Below are 14810 nucleotides of genomic sequence, written 5' to 3' on the forward strand. Positions count from 1 at the left end.
GTGCCAAAGCTAAAGGCTAAACCGAGTAAGAAGGGTAAGAATGGTAAGAAGGGAAAGTCTTTCTTTAAGGGACCTGAAAGTGCGATCCAGAAAGAGAAGAAGTGTCACTTTTGCAAGAAAATGGGACACTTCAAGAAGGATTGTCCTAAAAGGAAGGCATTGTTCAAAAAGAAAGGTAAACATTATAGTTTTGTTTGCTTTGAATCAAATCTTATAGAAGTACCTAGTAATACTTGGTGGTTAGATTCTGGTGCAACTACTCATATTTCTCACATTAAACAGGGATATCGTATGATCCAGCCCATAAGAGGAGCTGAACAGTTTCTATCCATGGGAAACAGGATGAAAGCACGCATTGAGGGCATTGGGACTTACAGATTAATCTTAGACACTGGTTGTCATATTATCAATACTTCGAGTCCTTGTAGTGTAGTTAACTCGAGTTTAAAGTGTATTATCCTTGGCAAAATTTTATGTCAACATTATTAAAATGATTTGCCATCGTATAACATAACACAAAGAGGCTATCCATAAACCAAATACGTAGTCTTAAAATTCTACCCCGAACCACTTCAGTTTTACATTCAAATTTCCCCCCTTCAAGAGTTCTTCCAAACTTGTCTTCTCGATGATTATCAAGAGAAGAAGTAAGAAATTTTGTAACTTGAAGATCGACAACTTCCACTGGCTTCTCCTCATCATAATCGTCAAAAATAGGAGGTGATGTCAGATCAAACTTAACATTCTCCTCGATGCTTTGACTTGAGAATACTCCCGACATGTCTTCTTCTTTTTGCTCTTTTTTTTTTAATTTTTAATTTTTATTTTTTTGTATGCGTCACTCCTTGAATAACAAGTTACTAGAAACTTGTTCCTGAGATGCAAAACCGATTAACCCTCAAACTACCTGCTTGAGTTTAACCCTTGAACTCCAATCGCAATCAGAAATTCAACTAAAAACTTGGCTTTAACACGCCTAGGACCGTCGTCTAGATTTGAGGAAATCAAGAGCCGAAGCTTTGATACGTACCATTCATGATACGAAAATTCCGCGGAAGCGGTTTAAAGAATAACGAACAATAATGAAAAAGGGATATTTGACCGATCTAGACCTATAGATTGTTCAATGGTGATCAATTTCACAAGACCTATTGCTAGTTGATCGAGTTAATGTTTGAAAACGCGTCAAACAAGAACTAGGGCTGGAACGAAACACGTAGATCCGAATAGCACAATTTCAACAGTAATTCTGTTTCTTTTCTTATTCAATATTCATTGTTTAAAACGCAACACAACCCATGCCTTATATAGGCTTACAATCATCTAATCCTAGTATCTTTAGGAGATATTATTCTTGTACAATAAGAAAAATAAATTCTAGAAAAGAAATAACAGAAAGCAAAATAGGTTATAAACTCCCTAAAAACTAGTAAACTTTTTAAAAACTGAGATAAAGAGATAACTAAACTAGGAAATAAACAAATGAATTTTTAAACACTTCCATTTTTGAATCACTAATAACTCAAACAAATGGGTGTATTTGATAAGGGGACTTAGAGGAAGAGAATGGTGGTAGTAGTTCATGGATTGGTGGAAGGAGCAAGGAGAATGAAGAGGATGAAGCAAGCATGTTAGGGAGCCAAGTCATTGATTACTACTCGCTGTCTCACACAACGAGATGTTCTGTTTTATAAAAAAAACTGAAAAATCCGTTCTTTGTGATGACGTGGACCCATTTCTTGTAAATAGTTTGAAAGGAGCCCAATTTTTGTAAATATTTTGGATTTAAACCCCATTTAAGAAAAAAAATCTAAACTTTGTGATATAAGATTTTCCTTTTATGTTTTTTTTTTTTGGGTACATATTTTCCTTTTATGTTAATAATGTGATTTCCTCTACTGATTCTCTTTTGACATTACTAAATTGCTGGACATATGAGGTCGGGGTTTTGTATCAGACCGGAGGACCACTTTCCCCCAAAACCAGAGACCGAACTAGTAGAGGGAATTTAAACCGGCACCCTTTAACTTCAGTTTTTTCGGATTTAGACTGAATCGGTCAAACTTTTACAAGTACTTTGAGGGTTTTTTTTTTCACTTTGACCAGATTGGAGACCGGTTACAATGATTTTATGGAGCCAGGCTAGTTTATGAACCAACCAGCTAGGTCTTTACGATTGACTCTCATGCTATGTTATTTTCAACTCTCATTCAACTCACTTTCGTTCAGCTCACATCTTATTTAAGCTTTATTCAGCTCACATAACTTCAATTTAGTTCACATTTTAGTTTAATTCAATTTAGTTTACTTAAGCTTTATTCGGTCCAAAAGAACAAAGCCTCATTGCCTCACTACCTTAATCTTCTAACACCTCATCCTTTTATGATAACTATAGTAAGCCACCCCCTTCGGGGGTTGCAGTGACCAAGTGATCATCGCCCTATTTAGTAGTCGAACCCGTTCTTTTAAAAGAAAACAAATTAACCTAATCCACCCCAGATAAAAGGAAGAAAATTCGTCCAATTGATTTTGAAAGAAAAAAACAAAATTTTACTCATATTTTAAATTAAAAATTTCGTCTAATATTAACCTAATCCACCCAAGAAAATATTTATCGCTATTACTATTTACATAACCAAACATGATTGGAAGATTCAATACACACTCTCGACAAAACACAGAGAAAAAAAAAAATTGTGATTATAAGATTTCCTTGTAATATTACTGTGATTTGCTCTACAAAATTCTCTTATGACATGCTAAATTGCAACCGATTTGAGGATTGTGTTCCAATATTTATATATACACATGTATTAATATATTGTCACTACTACAATTTAAGGCTTTGAGAACGCCACTTAAAGAACGGTTGCTAACGGAACCGGTCTCTTTTTAATTTTTAGTGTGGGCGGGCATATAGAATTTCAATAGAGAATGGTTATTTGTCTGAACCGTACTCGTAAATTAACAAATAGCACGGTTAGGTTTGACCAACCGTCCTAAAAAATCAAATAGAGCGGTTAATATCGAGAAGCGTTCTCTTTGAAAATACAAAGAGCACGGTTTCTATCATCACCCGTTCTCGATTAAATCCCTCCCTAAAGACTATTCAATGGCTTGTCGTTTAGGCATTTTTCCTTCTATTTCTTTCATAATTCATATACAACAATCATCGCTTTCGCCTTTCACCACTACGCCTTAAGAAGAATCACTAACGCACCCTAATAATCCACCATCGCTGAGTCTTCTCCTTAGTCGCTGCTTTGCCACCGCCTCCGTCATCTTTTCCGACATAGCACGGTTTGGTTTTCCCCTTGCACGGTGTGATTTCCCTGTACTTGTGTCATCCCTTGGTTGTCCTTGGTCGCTCGAACTTCTGGTTGCGCACGCCTTTGTCGTCGCCAATCGTTCTTGCTGCCGATTCTACTGGTAAGACCATATTTCTTAACTCTTTAATGCGATAATTACTTAGTGGTCTGAATATTGTGACGGTATACAATTAATCGAATTGGCCTAAAAAGGAAAATGTATAGAATTGAATGGAAAGAAGGGATAGGGTTTATATGTTGAAAATCAAAATTGGACTAATGTTTTGTAATTGATCAATAATTGTTTCTTATGTTGAATATGATTGTGTTTGTGCCACACTCCTGCCCCATGATAATTAGTTAAAGAGATCAACAATGTAAAAAAATTTATGCTTCGTATTTCTAGTAAATTAGTAATGTGTTAACAGGCCTAGTGTAGGACGAAGAACTCGTACTTGGGGTTGATTGACTTGATTCATGATTTTCCAATCTCTTCTAATATACATTCACAATATTATACCGAGTTATTTTTTACTTTCACCATGAATCTTACATAGTTAGAGCTAGTAGACGGATCATTTGAATTAATATGAGTAAACTCAGTCAGTGCCCTCTCTTCAAGTCTGTTTGCATTCATGTAGGTCTATTTGGGGTCGGTCACTGTCGCCGTTATAATTAGCGTGTATTACGAGCAAGATGTTTACGGATACGTGTTCAGACATGAAAACTCAAGTAGAATAGATGAATTCGGATTTCAGGTTATATTCTTGTATATTCTCCTGATCGGGTTGGTTTGACAGCTCTATGAAATATACAATTCCCTTTCTTGTGACGGTACATGGTGGTAGCAGTATGTTAGAAAACGTACTTACCTTGAATGTAAGGGTAAGTGAAGCCACATAGGACTTCCTCTCAAGTTAATCCACCCAAATTGTTGTGGAACCCTTAGAGTTAGACAACTATAATTCATCACTTGCTGCTCTAACAACTCTAGAGACACTCAAAAGTCGATAATTTATTGCTTTTAAGACTATACTACAATCGACATTCTATTTGTTAAAATTTTGGTGGTTACCTAAGTTGTTAAAATTTTGGTGAGGAGTTAATTTGACCCAAATCATTTTGAGACTAAATTGATGCATAATCCTATACAATGAAATACTCATTCAATTTCTGTAGCCTGATTTAATTTCTGTAGTGTACATTAGAGAGCTTCTTGTTATTTTACTCATTCAATATATCACTGTAGCCTGATTTAAGAGGATATGTTTTCGAGTTTGTTGGTGTTTAGTTGTTTACACCTGATTTCTAAACCTCTAAAGTTACAAATTTAATTATCATTTTGTGCATTGTTATTTCACTGAAAAATCCCCAACAAAACAGCCCCAAATTCGTTGTGCTAATTCTAATCGTGAAGCTCCTATAATCTGAATGTTGGGTGCGAGAGTTGAAGCTATCGGGCAGCTTCTGAAGAATTTATATAATTTAACAATATAAAGACAAAGGATGATTTTGAAGTAGTTTCCGAACATCAAAAACCATATTTTTCCCGTGGGAATTTGTATAAGAACTGCTAATTTAATCATAACCATGTATTTGATCTTATTTGTGTATATACGGATGCTCTCTGCAGTCATCTGAGCTAATAAAGCTAATAGTATTGTGACAGTAGTTGTCACTGTGTCAAAAGAAGGTGTGAATTTCTTTACAAGAGGTGACATATTGGATCTGGAAACACTGCCTTCAGACAAAGCACTTCGACTGAATAGGTTTGTACCTTCTACTTAGAGCTGGCCATCAGCACGAGCTGACCCGGCCCGACACGGACCCGGCCCGCCCTAACCCGTTATTTTATGCAGCCTGGCCTGAACCGGCCCGGCCCGGCCTTAGCTCGCCGTCAACCTTGGCCTGGCCCGGGTCCTGAAATTCCAGCCCGGCCCGGCCTTGGCCCGCCAATTTAGCAAAAATAAAAAATAAAATAAAATAAAATGGTAAGGCCCGCCAGCCCGGCCCGACCTTAGCCCGCCTCTGGTCCTGGCCCGGGTCAAGCATATCCCAGCCCGGCCCGACCTGGCCAAGCCCGTCCCTTCCCCCTGGCCTGGCCCGGGTTTGACCAGGAGAGTCCGGCCCGCCCCCTGGCCAGCCCGGCCCGAGTACAGGTCTACTTCTACTCTATATTATTGAATTTTAACCGGACTAGAGCTACTTGAACTCATGAAAAATCTATAAATAATATAAAAAGGGTAGACATAGTAGTAAGTTGACGTGGCATCATTACAAGAGTCTTAACATACTGCCTTTTCTAACTCTATGTCTCAAGCATAGCCAATAGGAAAGTAGATAAAATCATAAATACAACCAAATTACTATATGAAAAGTAATAAACCGTAGATTCTTCAATTGCACCGTTACGTCACCAATTCAACTTCTCATCTTCATATTAAGAATATGCATTAAGAGCTCAGTTTCCACTAAATTGCATTTGCAAAGTGTTTAGTATTCTCCGTTTATTTGATTTTCCCGTCCCTATATATACATATATATATCCTTGACTTTCCAAAAATAACAGGGAGTATTGTAGACACTAGACAACACAAGTGCTTCATAATTCCTTCACCACCTTATTCACAATTTTGGTGGTTATACAAACGGTGCTATATTGGCATATTGCTATTCTTCTTTTATTGCTATTAATGGTTTTTTTGGTAATCAACACTACTTTTTCCTTCTCCTTATCAACCTTGGTTTTTTTAGTGACCTCTCTTCTTTTGTTAGGTGTATTTTACTTGAACTATGACAGTCTCATATGATTTCTTTTTTCATGTATAGTGTTTGTTGGAGATGTGGGAATCGCCATTGCTGTATTGACTGATGTTGTGATATTCACCTTTTTACCCATGGAAACAGCTCGTTGTTGACGTTTGCACTCACTGTACTAACTAGCTTTCAAGCTATACTTATTTAGAAATTAATTAAGGTGTATCTTCTTTATTGTCAATACCTACTATTATATGGAGTATTATATTTCAATAATTGTCTTTGTCACGGCCTTTTGGTAGCGTATTATGCGGAAATTATGGTTGTCGCTATATGTTGGAGATTATCAAAGGAGATATATTAATATTCTCCCAAATGTATGGATTTTTCTTTACTTCAATAATTTCCATCCCTTTGTTTTAATTTTCTCATTTCCCTCGTATGTAATTATTTTACTTCACACATCATATATAGTATATTAACTACATTTTTGGGTGTCGTGTGTATATAGTTCATGCTTAACTCCCCAAAGACATACGGTTGAGCAAATTGATGAGGTGCGGAATATTTGGGCTACATCCACACTCAATTTAAGGCAACGAGCAATGGTGAATGAAGATGGTGATTACAGCTTTTTGAAGTTCAATTTATTTGCACTTGTATACGACTAAGTGATATTTGCACTTGCATTATGTTTTGCACGAGGTAGCGTATTTTTCGATATTGTAGGCTCTTAAAAACATGATAGGATTTTGTATATTTTTTCAAGGATTTGTCCTTATGGATTCAAATTAAATGCGAAGATTATTTGCGTAAACCTTGGTGGAGTTTCTGAATTGTAACGGGTTTTATTCTTATATATATGAGCTATACGATTTAATCGTGTAGGGGTTACGATAAAAACAGATTTTTTTTAAAAAATTGTGAGGTTCAAAGAGAACGGTTGTACATTATAATCGTTCTCTTTGAAAAGGTGAGCAATGGCGCCAAAACATTTGACATCCCCGTCAAAGAAAACTACCTTATCAAAGAGACGGGTTACTATATGCAACCGTTCTCTCTGATATATCAAAGAGCACGGTTATTTGGCGCAACCGTTCTGGTTGTTATTACAAAGAGACCGGGTTGACTTTATTTCAACCGCGCTCTTAAGTAAAAGAGAACGCTTGGCCACAGGACGGTCCAAAATGGCTTTAAGAATGGTGATTGACCGTTCTCTTTGATCAATATTGTAGTAGTGTGTGTTCCAAACTAACGGTTTTTATTTAAACAGAATTCGAGATTTAAAATGGTTGTTGCTGGTGCTGCCGTTTAGCAAGTTTGTGTACTTGTATTCCAATTTCCACCAATTCCATTTTACAAATACCGAGTACTCCTTATTAGCTTTGTTCAAGAATAATTAACTGCGAAATACAATTTTGGTATGCCTTAATGGTTCTGGAATTAATTAATTAATTAAAGGGCATATACAAATGATAGAATATTAATGAAATCAAACAAAAACAACCCATTACAAAACCAGCAAGAGGTGAAACAAGGAATTGTGTATGCCTGAGCTATATTAAAAACTACACTTTTTTTTTTTAAATACAATGCAAGCTTGATAAGTACTCCGTAGAAAATTAAATGCTTTTAATCCCTATATCATTATGATTTATCGTAGTAGTATGTGTTTGTAGTATTTTAATTAGCTAAACAGTATAATAACGAGTTTTGAGAGTTTATGGAGTAATACTATAATACTCGTGTACGAAATGAGCTATTTTATAACCATTTCAATTGTTTTAGCAACAATGCACTTGTATACAACATCGATGTATAATAATAATTTGACTATAGTGTAACGTAAGATAGGGAGTACCTATTAAAATGGATCTAAAAGTTAAAATATTATGAATGTAACAAATCTCAAAGTTAACACGAAATAAATGAGAAATTAGGCATATACTTAGAGAGTTAATGAATTAATGTGGATAAACAAAGAAAGCCAACAAATAATTACACAAAAATTCAAGCCCTTTCTTGCACAATTTTGCTGCTAGTGAGTGGCTAATTCAGAGAGTGGAAACCCTCAACACCGCATGGTATTGTCCTCAGTAGCCCTGTGCATGGTTTTGCTGCCTCCCTCGACAAATAGGCCTGCATGACCTAAGGTCACGCTTTGGTATCATCCCTCAGGATCCTACTCTCTTCAATGGCAGTGTTAGGTTTAACTTGGATCCATTATGTCAGCACACTGATGAAGAAATCTGGAAGGTAAGTTTCAGTCCATCAAGTAGAGAGTAATAATCATTAGAATTTAATGAAACAATGAAGGCAAGAACTGATGTTAATACTTTGTGCTTGGAAGGTTCTTGGAAAATGTCAGCTGAAAGAATCCGTCCAAGATAAGTCTCAGGGGTTAAATTCTACAGGTAAATTCTTTGGCCAATTTTTTCTTACAATATATGATGCCTACAAAAGTGAGCTAACGCGAAAAACTTCATGTCAGTTTTGCAGGATGGATCAAACTGGAGCATGGGACAAAGACAACTATTTTGTCTAGGCCGCGCTTTGCTGAGAAGAAGCAGAGTACTAGTGCTTGATGAAGCCACTGCATCTGTTGATAATACAACAGACATGATCCTTCAGAAAACAATCCGGACAGAATTTTGTGACTGCACTGTAATCACCGTTGCCCACAGAATTCCGACTGTCATGGATAGCAGGTGCCTTGCAGTACCTCACTTAGTGCCACATCTGATACTAAGTCCAAACTTAGTGCCACATCTGATACTCCTTGCTCGGATCCGACACTATATAGGAGTCTTGCAGTACCTCACTTTTACACGACCCGACATCTCCTACGCGGTGCAGCAGGTATGTTTATTCATGCATAATACCAAAGTTGGAAACTTTGAATGAAATTACACCAAGTAATGGAAGATTAGGCTTCCATAATTGTCTTACAACCCAATTTTTGTGGAAAGATTACAATGAAAATGTAAATGATTAAGGTCTAATTATTACAAGATTAAAAGCAAAGCATAAGATCTTTGATGGCAAGGAGGTGAAAAGTAAATGTAAATGTAAATTGTTAGGAAGGTTAAATTTCTAGTCTCTACACCGACTACACGTCTCCTAATGTGGACTCATCATAAGCAATACTCGCTTATTGTTGCTAGTTTATGAGCTTTTGTATAGTGGATAGTCTTTGCAAAAAATACTCTTGTAATTTCTTTCATTATTGAATGAAATGATAAAATTTTTGCAAAAAAAAAGAGGTGAAAAGGGATCCCCAAAACCTAATACAACCATGTATTTATAGTCTAAAAACAAGGCATAGGGAAATGGGCTTTCAATAGGAACATATGACGGAATTAAGAATCTCGTTTCCAGTCAAAACGGCAGCCTGCCGTGGTCTTGGCAGTCTACCATGGCAGATTGCCGTTACTTTGGCAGACTGCGATTTTTCCTGGGCAGCAACTTGCGAGAGCCATAACTCTCTCGTTTCTTGGTCAAATAAGGCATGCGACCTACCGTTGAAAAGCTAAGATCACAAGCTTTCACCTCCACTTATTCTTGCGTCGATACGAGCTCTAGAACTCTAGATATACTCGTTTGAAGTTGACCCTTGTGAAACCGAGTTCTTAATTCTTCATTTTGGCTCTTGTTTGTATATGCCAAGGCTCCAATTCTTCCATTAACTTACTTTTCTTGACTTTTCACTTGTTCCCTTGGTTGACTAAGGTTCAGGATTGACCCTTGACTTTTGTTGGCTTTGACGGTTTGACTCTTGACCTTGTCTTCGACTTTCATTGAACAAGCACATGGCTTATTCTCTTCAAATCTTCAACCCATTACAATGCACCAAACCATACAATATAACCATTCTCAACATGTTACATTACCATTTCTAAAGGTCTAACAAAATGAACCTTAATTAGTCAAATCACAAGTAAAGGATAAGAAAAGCAATTATTTGCAAAACGTAAACTAATGACCCATAATATAACATTAATAGATAGCAATTAATCCTAATTAACATGAGTCTTTATTGTGCTATCACGTATACGTTTTGTAGCACCTCATTTGCTTTGATACTTGCTCATTTGGAGCCCGAAGATGATGCTTGTATCTTGGTTTGATAAGTATGGAGTGGGTAGTATCTTGGAATTTTTACACAGCAAGGTTCCTTAACGTTCATTTCTGGCCTCTCTCATTTGATATGCTTTATAAAATTTACAGTATCAAAAGATGCATTAGATTCTCTTTGGATTGTTTCCATTGATTTTGGGTCTAAGTGCTGTCTCTGTGTACTCCTCTGTCTGTGCACAGTGTTTGCTAAGACGATATGGTCTTGGGTTGGGTATCAATTACTCGAGTATTTTGCATTGCATTGGTTACTAATTTGCGATTGATGTGCATTGGCGGAACTACAGTATATCGGCAAATTGATTTTGTTTTGAGCATTTTGCTCTTTTCTTTGTGCTATGCATTTTCATTGTCTTATTTTATCGACTCTAATGGCTTTTATTAATACAGGGAAATTCCAAATGGTAGGAAAGCATACATGCCCCCAAAGGAAGTACACATCCAGAAGACCCACTCGCTGCTGAACAAAATCTCCTGGTGCTTCTAAAGCCGGTTGAGAAATGTTGGAAACCACAAGATTTTCTACCAGACCCTGCATCCGAAGGATTTGAAGACCAAATCAAGGAACTTAGGGAACAAACTAAAGAAATTCCCGATGACTACCTTGTCGTGTTGGTAGGAGATATGATCACAGAGGAAGCCCTACCAATTTTGGATAGAGTCCGAGATGAGACTGGTGCAAGCCTTGCTCCTTGGGCTGTCTGGACTAGGGCATGGACTGCTGAGGAGAACCGGCATGGTGATCTCTTGAACAAGTATCTTTATCTCTCGGGACGAGTTGACATGAAGCAAATAGAGAAGACTATTCAATACCTTATTGGATCAGGGATGGTAAGATTCTTTTGTATTTCATTCACCTCTGTCTCTCCCTAAATTATCCTTTAATATTACAGATGAGATGAATGTTTGGTTTATAGCTGATCTTTTTTTCCTAACATATTCTAATATGAGACGGTCCTGAATTAACAAAATGTGGTGGTTATCTTTTGAGTTCAATTCATGGGTTAATGGGCATGTGGTATGGGTGTTGGTTCATTAGTTAAATGATCTTGGTGTGAAGTATATTTACTGCTTTGACATGTGGGTCGCAATTGTTGCCGTCTGCTGAAATGCTACTCTGTATACACTATTAGCTGTCCAATAACCAATAACCAATAACCAATAACCACTAACCACTATCAGTAAGGCTACTGAGGATCGATATGGCTCGACCCGAACAGCCTAACCTGATCTGACTTGGATATGACCAGCACAATTAATCCAAAGTAGGCCCGAACTTGCATTAACCTGCTCCAAACTCCCCTGACTTGACCCCATCATAAAAGTCATTTGCGTTTGGACTGTAAACTTTAATGTATTGTGCATACCCTTTTATACGCATTGACATTCGTTCGTAAAGCAGTTTCCATGGTTAAATGGAGTGAATTTTTGTTGAAACTTTGACAGGATCCACAAGCTGAAAACAACCCATATCTTGGTTTTGTGTACACCTCTTTCCAAGAGAGAGCTACCTTCATATCGCATGGTAATACAGCAATGCTTGCTGATGAAAAGCGCCATGAAACTGCCAAATTTGTGGAGACCTTAAACTGGCACAAATTTGTGGGATTATAGCTGCTGATGAAAAGCGCCATGAAACTGCCTACACATAAATTGTTGAAAAGCTCTTTGAGATTGACCCAAACGACACTGTTTTGGCTCTGGCTGATATGATGAGAAAGAAAGTATCTATGCCGGCCCACTTAATGTACGATGGTAATGACGACAACCTTTTCGAGAACTACTCCTCTGTCGCTCAACGCATAGGGGGGTCTACACTGCAAGAGACTATGCTGACATTCTCGAGTTTTTAGTGCAAAGATGGAATGTAGCAACCCTGACAGGCTTATCAGGTGAGGGACGTAAAGCCCAAGATTATTTATGCGGGTTGGCTCCGAGAATCAGGAAACTGGAGGAGAGAGCCCAAGCTCGTGCAAAACAATCATCCCTCGCTCCATTTAGCTGGATCTTTAACAAAGAGTTGATCGTCTAGTAACCCGATTCTCAATTGAACGGAAGGAGAATCTGGCCTCGTCTAATCCCTGGCTTTCAGCATGCTTTAGTCAGGTATTCGTCATGTTAGAAAATGCGAAGGCTTTGTAGTCTGTAGATACTTTTGTTTGTCGGGTAGAAACCAAGAGCATTTTAAGAATAGACGAAATTTGTAGTTGTAATGTGCTTAATATTAATCTCCTTTTCATCCTGAGATGTTGTATTAGTTAATTGAGCCTACTTAAGTTTGTTGGATCTGTTTAGATAAGTTAAAGGCTTGCAGAAGACTAGAAGAGGAGCTTTGTTGAAACTGTTTTGTTAGATCAATGCTGTTGTAATGTGCTTAAAAATTTATCATGTTCTTAAACCATGAATTCTGAGCTATACATAAGGATCATGTCGACCCTGGCTCTGAGTCCATTTTTCTCTAAGTTGCAATCTATTGCATGTACGAGCAGCTCGATTACACGAATGGCAAACAGTAGAGAACACTATAACATCATGAACTGCTGCTGCTGTCTGCTGATAAATGGCAACTTATTTTTTAATGTACACTTTTCAATGTATATCGATTTTTATAGTGATAAAAGTTTGAGTTTGAGTTAAGGTGAACCAATTCTAAAAACCGTGCAATTTTTTTTAAAGTTCTTTCAACGGAATACCCATTATTGATCTACGAAAGTGGTCAATTTTTCATTTTTTTTCTTAGCAGGCCTGCCTAGCAATTGCTCTTCTTTTGATTGATGTGATTGAAGAGAGCAAGATGATTGCTGATCCGTTGGCGCGAATTGTTGAAACTATTAGAGAATATTAGAATAGGATATCTATCTATCTATATATAAGTATCTATATATCTATATATCTATCTATCTATATATAAGTCTATCTATCTATATCTATCTATATATAAGTATAATACAAGAACCACTATACATTAATTTGTACACGTGTCACAACCACAGAAAAAGTTTTCCCGCTCAACCTATACCCTAACCCTATTTCTCTTCCAACCTCTCTTCTTATATACTCTTTACCATCTTTGATTTCTCGACTACTCCGTATTATGCCGCAGTTAATCTTCTCCTCCTAAAATTTTAATCGGCCATTTGTATACTTAGTAGATTATCTTCTGAAATTTAATCAGGTTAGCCTATTTACATTCTCATTTCAATTACATGTCAATATTTCCTATAAATTCTACGGTTTTATGATAAAAATAATCCAACCTATTGCTGACCTGCTCAAATTAATCCAAGCTGAACATAATTCCAAATTAATCTAACAATTTCCTTAATTTAACTTTTATTGCTCTCCCTCATAAACTTACCTGTTGTAACCGGTTTTATGCAATTAGTTCTAGGTTACCTTCTTCTCCCTCTTCTACTCTTTATATAATCTTCATCTCCTTCAATTTTAATTTCCAACAAAACAAAAATCTTCATTTTCCTTCTTTATACTATTTCCCCAAATTTATTTATCTCCTTCATTGCTCCCCAGATTTGTTCATTCCCCAAATCTTCATCTTCTTTCTTTATAATCTGATGTCTTCTTCATCTTCTTCATATTCAAGGAGCACAAATGTCAGAAAAGAGGTGTTATGCAAACACCAATTACCCGCTGTTTTGAAGTGCGTGAACAATGGGGTTAATGCTGGAAAAATGTTTTACGGGTGTTCTTTGTGGCCTGTAAGTTCCTTAAATTTTTTTTTTTTTTCTGATTTGATTATTAGTTTGATACACATATTTTGATGGTGATTTCTCTGTTATTGGTCTTTGTAGCAAGGTTGTGGGTTTTTTGTATTTGAAGAGGAGATGGATATGCGTATGAATTCAATGGAGAAGATTTGGTATGAAGAGAAGATCAGTACAATGAAGATGAAGAATAAAAAATTAAAGGGAGAGTTGATGGAGTTAAGGCATGAAGTTAGGAAACATTATAGAGGAGAGAAATTAGTTATGAGGTGTTTGATATGCTCCTGGGTTTTTTTTTTGCTTTGTGTTGGTTGATAGAACATATGTAATCCCAGCAAATGTAATGAAGTATTGGAGAATGCTATGTAAAAGTGCTTGATTTATATGAGAAATTGCAATAGACTGATCATTTGTTCCGAATTTGCCTTGACATTACCATTTAAAACAGTCACTGTTTTGCCAAATTTGCCATTACATTACAATATTGAAAGGAGACATAGCTAAGTTAATCAAAATAATCCAACAAATACATCAAGGCAAGTGCCTGCAATTCATAATGACAACAATGGTCATTCAAATTAATCATTCAAAGACTCTGATTGCACTTCAAAATGGCTTCTGCTTCAAAATAAGAACATCAAGAGCAAGAGTGGCTCCTATGTTGGCCGCAGTTTGTTGAAACTTGGGTGGAAGGTTGATGGTAGATCCAATCGGTGACAAAATGCTTCTTGGTCCCCTCGACTTCCTGGCGATTTGTGAAAGCATTTCCATGATCATCAATAAGGACACCAAGACCTTGAGGTGCCTGCAGTGAAAACAAAGAGCATCAATACAAACTACACACTATAACAAAGAGCATAAACAAATAAAACTTCAGAATAATCTTACC

At 36.7% G+C, this 14810-nt stretch overlaps 1 long non-coding RNA gene and 1 pseudogene across 1 annotated transcript; both read left to right on the forward strand.

Moving 5' to 3' along the window:
• Positions 1-10420: 10420 nt before the first annotated feature.
• LOC141622223 (stearoyl-[acyl-carrier-protein] 9-desaturase, chloroplastic-like) lies at positions 10421-12511 on the forward strand (annotated as a pseudogene).
• Positions 12512-13814: 1303 nt separating this feature from the next.
• On the forward strand, positions 13815-14341 carry LOC141622224 (uncharacterized). The gene is made up of 2 exons (XR_012532902.1): positions 13815-13915; positions 14009-14341. It is a non-coding gene; the product is annotated as an uncharacterized LOC141622224 (long non-coding RNA).
• Positions 14342-14810: the final 469 nt, after the last annotated feature.

The sequence above is a fragment of the Silene latifolia genome, chromosome X (assembly GCF_048544455.1).
Source record: "Silene latifolia isolate original U9 population chromosome X, ASM4854445v1, whole genome shotgun sequence".
In the NCBI taxonomy this organism is placed as follows: domain Eukaryota; kingdom Viridiplantae; phylum Streptophyta; class Magnoliopsida; order Caryophyllales; family Caryophyllaceae; genus Silene; species Silene latifolia.